Genomic DNA, 6,644 nt, shown 5'->3' with positions numbered 1-6,644 from the left:
TCCCTCTATGAATTCTAGGGCTGCTCAGGCACACCTGCACCTTTGGAATAAGACTGGAAAGGGACAGGGAGAGAGGACAGCTTACAGTGATAGAGGTGGAGGGACAAAGATCAGGGAGTGTGGAGGCCCAGGTAAAAGTGTCAGTGCTACTCATCCCAGCTAGATTAATTTTACATCTTTAATGGTAACTTTTCAAATAAGCCACTGCTGTGTAAGCACATCATTAAAATTTTCATGCAAGAAGTGAACTGTTTATCTAATGATATCTGTAAATATTTTGCAGCTGTTTGCAGTTGTATTGTTACCTGGTTTTGCCTTAAAAATGATGCATAAGTCTCTTAAGCATACTGATGTTTGTACTACAGTGACTGAGCACTTCACCTGCTACTGTGAGCATACACAATGAAGAAGAAATTGCCATCCTTCAGATTTTAGGGCATTGTAAATTAATCATTTCTGTCCAAGACTTGCACATTAAACATTTTAAATCTTACGGATGTAATCGAGGGTGTATTTTGCCACCTCAGTTTCTCCATTTCTCAACACTGAGTACTATATTAATACCATTTTTTAAAAACTTACAATGTTAATCCTAGTGTTTTCTCTAAAAAAGATACCATGTGTGGGCAGAGTGCTTGAGTGATGCTTCTTACCACATCTGTGGGGCTGCCAGGATTAAATTAATTACATTTCATTGCAACAATTTATTTTTTCTTTCTGTCTTTTATCTTCCTGTCTTCCTTTCAAAGCACAGTGAGAACGGGGCTGGATGAAGAAGGAAGGTGTACTGTCTCTTTCCTTTTTGTTTTCTGTCTGAGAATGTTATTCTTGGTTTCCAAATGAAACAATATACAATACATAAGGAGGCATTCCTTTTTGTTCCGTTTCTCAGAATTATATCCTCTAGTTCTTGTGCCGTGGAATGCACTGCAGATTTACTACAGTATTCTGAAGCAACTTTGCCATCATTTGAACTCTTGTGGTTCTGGTTTCATTGGTCTGAGAGGGTGATCAGAGGTGCTTCTGACACTTCTAGGAATTACACTGTTAACCCCTTCAGAGTTTACAGTACGAAGTTAAGTAAAGTCATTTGGCTGAGAGTACATCGCTGTTTCGAAGGAATCGGAAGCAGAAATCCAAATGCTCCACTAATGTTTTTGCTCACTTGCTGCTTTTTGTTTTGTTTTGTTGGGGCTTTTTTCCCCCCGCAAAATATTTACGTTTAGAGAGAGCAGAGATAAAAACTCAAAAAAGAACTTGGGTAAACTATCCATGAAAGCAATTTGAAGGAGGCGAAGTCGGCCAGATGCTGCCGCCCCCGGCATTCCCGCAGGGCTCTGCTGGCAGGGAGCGAGCGGGAGCTTGGGGCCAGCAGCAGGTGGCAGCACAGCTCCTGGCACGAGCTCTGCTGCAGGGCGAGGGCTCTCAACGCCAATTTTTGTCAGTTTTGTTGGTGGGGTTTTTTTTTTATTCCCGAAGAGCTCATTTGGTGCAGCTTCCAGGGGAAAAGGCTCTCAGTTCCCACAGAAGCTCCTGCCACAACAAGAGCGAACGCTGTCGGGATTTTTCAAATTGCAACTTTTGTGTGCACTGAATTTTGGCTCTTTAATCGAATTCGTTTTTACAAAAAAGAGTAAAAAAAGGTCTCTGCAAGCTGTTGTTACAGGCCTACATGTACAAACACACATGTGGTGTATGTTTGGAAAAGATTGGGTTTCAAAAGGACTTACAGCTTTCCTTGTAACTCAAACCAGAGACACTGCTCATGCATTTCATTTCTCGGTATCTCAGTGAGCACTCTTCTCGTTTTCTTAAGATTAGCTTTGAAAAAACTACCCCAAATTCAAATTTATATGTTTGCATAACTTTGTTTACATATGAAAGACTAAAACCTGTGATATAAACTAAACTGCCGAGGTTCAGAGTGAGGCAGCTGGTATTTACCTACAGCAATAAATGCCAATTGTTAACCCCAGTGCTTGCTTATGGGCTGGGGCTGTGTTGCTGTATAGCAATACCTATATGCCGTTTGGTCTTGTGATGACAAACTGTAATTCACTACTACTATTGTTCTTAGCCTTGCCTTTGGCAGAATCTTTATTTTACTCTCTCAAGTTTAATGGCATTTGATGCACTCATAAAAACATGTCTAAGAGAATGATAAAAACAGACTTTTGGTGGGTAATTCAGAGGCCTGGGATTTCTCTTGCAAAGAAATTTTAAACCTCCACTCAGCTCTGATGCAGAGGCAGTCTTGAAGTCTGTGTCTGCCTGGAACCAGTAACACTGGTTTTATAGACTAATTGCAGTTCTCAGTCCTGGCAAAATCAGTCTCAGTAAGAGCCACACAGAATTTTCAAGTGCTCTCACTGAAGTGGGTCAGCAGAACATGAAGGCGTTTGTCATGGGATGCCTTTCTCCTTTTATTTTTGTTATTAATTCAGTTGTTTTGTAGCTAGGTCACTTGAGTCGAGGGCGGGAACAATGTGGCCTTGAATCCTCTCTGCTAGAAGAGAGAATTAAAAGTAGGTCTGCAACATTCAGGCTGAATGTTAAACCACTGAACAATTGAATAAGGGAGGGTGGAACCATCGAAAGCAGCTGTGTTTCTTATTGTGCCTTTTTTTTTTTTTTTTTTTTTTTTTTTGGCAAATGAAGGAGCTTAGGCAGTGATCCCAAGAGAGGGAATAAAAGAGATCAATTCTACCTGAAGGCTTTCCTGCTCACCTAGGTGAAGTTCCCAAAAACTATGACTCACAAGTGGGGCTGGAATGCTTGTTTCCTGTGGTTGCAGAGGCAACAGAGCCGAACTCTAAATGAGTTTTAGCTTATAAAGCGTTTCCTTTCCAGGACTGTTTGTGAGAAGCAGTGCCTCACTAGGGAACTGTCTCACACATCCTGTGTCTGGCTTAACACTCCCCACGCACACTCCCATCAGCCTAGGTAATTACTTGTAAAGGTTCTCACCACCTTTGCTCTGCTTGAATGTTGTGTGCTGTGATCTGCTGTGGCTCAGCACCTGATTATCCTTGATCAACTCAGCTTTCTCTGTACCAGGGCAGTCATTTTGTGAGCTGTGCTGTCCCTATTTGTGAATTACAGTCCTAACTCCTGTAGAGAGAGCAGTGGTGACTCCTTACTTCCTCTTCTTGTTGATGAGGCTCAGCAGATCCCTAATCAATACACTTGTTTTAATAGTTACTAATTTTAGAGCCTAACTCCCCTCGCTGGGGAAAGAGCAGCATCTGTCAGTCTGGCAGGCACGCCTCACTCTGAATAGTACCAGTGATGTCAAGCATTCTTCCCTGCCACCCAGATACCAGACTGTAGGTATTTAATACAGGAACATCCAAATGTCAAAGAGAACGGTGCTCGGTCTCAAAACCGCGGGAGTCTGAAGAGAATTCCTGTCACCGGGGTGGTAGTGTCTGAACACGAGGCAGCTGGTGTGACCTTTGCAGACGGTTTCCTAGCGGCAGGCACGGCTCGTACTGCTATTCGAATAACCTTAGCTAACTGCTGACTCATCTCTAGTTCCACTCTGTGCATCCCACCGCCTAAGTATAAAAATCGTTTCAGCAGCACTCATTAGCTGTGAAAGCCAAACCTAACTTGAGTTCCTACGTAATAATCATGAGATCAGAAGTGTCATGTATTTAAAAATATAAAAAAAATGTTCACATGACTTTAATAGGGATGCATACCAGCCCCAGCAGGCTGCTTTCAGTGAGGAGGTGGGACTTGCAAATTAAAGATACTTGCAGCTGGAAACTTTCTTTTCAAATAACTGCAGGTCACTGTGACATTGGAAATGATTGCAAAAAGCTACAGTGAGACTACAGTCATGGCATGCTGCCCCCCACACACATACACGAGATTTCCTGGGAAATCTGCTCAGCTCCGTGCCCCACAGCCCTGCAAGCTTCAAAGCTATGGGGCTGGAATTAGTTAAAAGGAGAGTTGACAAGTTTCATGTTAGCAAGATAAGCTCATGAACTTTGTGATACATTTTTGGAAGAGAATTAAATGGAACAAAATTACTTGTAGTTAATGCTTGCATGTTTCTTCTTTTACTGATTAGGGGGATAAGGTATTGTATATTTATTAGAACCTAAGATATATGTAGTGCAAAACACAAGTTATAACACTGTTACTGCTATCTTGTTGGCAAAGAGGGGAACTTGGCCATGAATCTAAACCCTTCTGCTTTGCCTGCCCTCTTTATCTAATTTAAAAAAATAATAAAAAGGTAGCAGTGCAACTTTCAATTGTCAGAAGACAACATTTCTTTCAGACTTTGACTTTTTTTTGGTAACTAATTGAACACAATCTTATAATTTAACAATGACTAGTTTCTCTGCTATAACAATGTTGTGTGCTTTTTAGCTCATGTACCACAGCTCTTTGCCCTGGTGAGGCAGAGAACAGCAGCACTGTTACCATCTGTATTTGAGGATGCCCTACTACAGGCAGACCTAAGAGGAAGGATGAGTCATCAAATTTGTACAAAAGGATGAGTAAGGAATACACTGCAAAAGTGCAGAACTCTGATTCACTCACTGGACGATGACTAGGGGCTACTCACTGGAATATGACTAGGGGCTGCCTGAACCCCCAAATAGAAGGATAAACTGTTGCCATGAAGTGCTAGTTATAACTGTGATAAGCAAAAGCCCTACCTGAGAACAGCTACCTACAGCTGAATTTGGAAGCAAATTGCAATGTGGATGGGTCAGTAATCATAAGACAGGAATGAGACTTGGAGGTACTTGTTTTTACTCTGTTTCTGTTGCAAAGCATGCAGCCTGCTGCCCCTGAAATTTTCTGCCCCAAGCCCTGGACACAGATTTTGGGTAACTGAGTAGCCATATAAACCACTGAAGATTAAAATACCAAAAAGAGAAAATAAGGGCTGAGACACTCAAGTACTTCCTGATGCAGCTGATCAGAGATTTGACTCTCTAGCTGAGATTCCAATAGTCAGCCTTCCCCAGAGGGTGGACACCAATGCCTAGTCAACTCTTTACATAGCTCCATATGTAGCCATACTTTGGCAGCTGACATTGGCTTTCCCAGGGTTCTGTTTCTATATGATGTTTGACTCTCCTTCCTTCCCATCCTTTATGCAAGCACTTAAATGCCTTCCACATGTCAGGGGCCTGCATCTACCCTTTCTATTACAAGCTTTACACATGCTGAAGGGTTAAGACCTTCAAGCAAGAATAACATTCCCTTCCCTACTTTGTTTACCACACCTTGGGCCTCACTTTGAGATAAGATTCAAAGCAGCTAATAAATTGTAAGGCAGGCTCTGCAGATTATGATGAGCAAAAATTCAAGTACCTCCAGGATTAAAGAGTATTTCAATGGAACAGCAGCACCTCAGAATTTCAGGCTTTTGGCTGAAAGTGCAGACCAGATTTTTGTGCACATCCCTGCATGCACAACACATGACAGAACTGTCATCTGAGGGCAGTGGGTGAGTGTGCTAGGAGAACAGGAGACTGTTTTTTGGCTGATGCTCTTAAAATACCCTATGCCAGATTTTCAGGGCTGGTAATTATGCCCCTTCCACTGCTGATCTCAAGAATTGCTATAAAAGAACAAGTGTCAAACAAAGGGGTGCTGGCTGCTTATTTCCACAATGCTTCCCGAGCTGGAAGAGTATTTAACACCTATGTGACTGACTGGATTATTCTTACCTAGGACAGATTTAGTGCTCGCACACACCCTTGGCAGGAATGTTTTTGTTACCTACTGGTGGTTTTAAAAGTGACTGTAAAAGCAAGGAAAGCATTTGGGAGATGCTGTTATTATGAACAAGTTAGGGTGTGTTTATTTTAGTTATTTCTTCTCCTTCCAATCCCTCCATGCCTCCCTTAAGCCTGTTCACAGGCTGTGCTTCTACGGGCAGGTTGTACTGAATTCAGTGAGACTCACCGAGAAAGGCCATTTCAGCAACATCATGCAAGTTTCCAATATTTACCTTTACATACCAATACGTAGTTCTGGCTTATTTCCTGACTCTGCTGTTCTTAGTTTTGGGGTCTGGGGGAGGGAGGTGTAACTTTTTTTCTTTTTTAAGTTACAATTTGCCTGAGTTTCAGCCTTTACTCAGTATTACATTAATGACTTTCCTATACAGTTTCCCCTGTTTTATCTCTGTGGAAGTTGAAATTTTCATTTGGTGAGGCTCCTTGCATTTCTCTGCTATATGCTGCTGATGTCAAACACCTGTGACATCTGGGCATGTTTTCACATGGTCCACAAAGGTTCATTTAAAGCTTTTTTCCCAAAGGTGTGGTGAAAAGCACTATCTGTTTAGGACAGAAGTTGGTCAGGGGTAGGGGGTGAGAAGTTGGAAATAAAAGCAATGTTGCATGAAGGTATTTGTAATATGGGTTCCTTTTAATGAATCTTAGCCACTTAAACACCTGTGACATCTGGGCATGTTTTCACATGGTCCACAAAGGTTCATTTAAAGCTTTTTTCCCAAAGGTGTGGTGAAAAGCACTATCTGTTTAGGACAGAAGTTGGTCAGGGGTAGGGGGTGAGAAGTTGGAAATAAAAGCAATGTTGCATGAAGGTATTTGTAATATGGGTTCCTTTTAATGAATCTTAGCCACTTAGTTGAGACATTAAAT

This window comes from Acanthisitta chloris, unplaced genomic scaffold, assembly GCF_000695815.1.
Source record: "Acanthisitta chloris isolate BGI_N310 unplaced genomic scaffold, ASM69581v1 scaffold31967, whole genome shotgun sequence".
Taxonomy (NCBI): domain Eukaryota; kingdom Metazoa; phylum Chordata; class Aves; order Passeriformes; family Acanthisittidae; genus Acanthisitta; species Acanthisitta chloris.
This window is presented reverse-complemented; position numbering follows the sequence as displayed.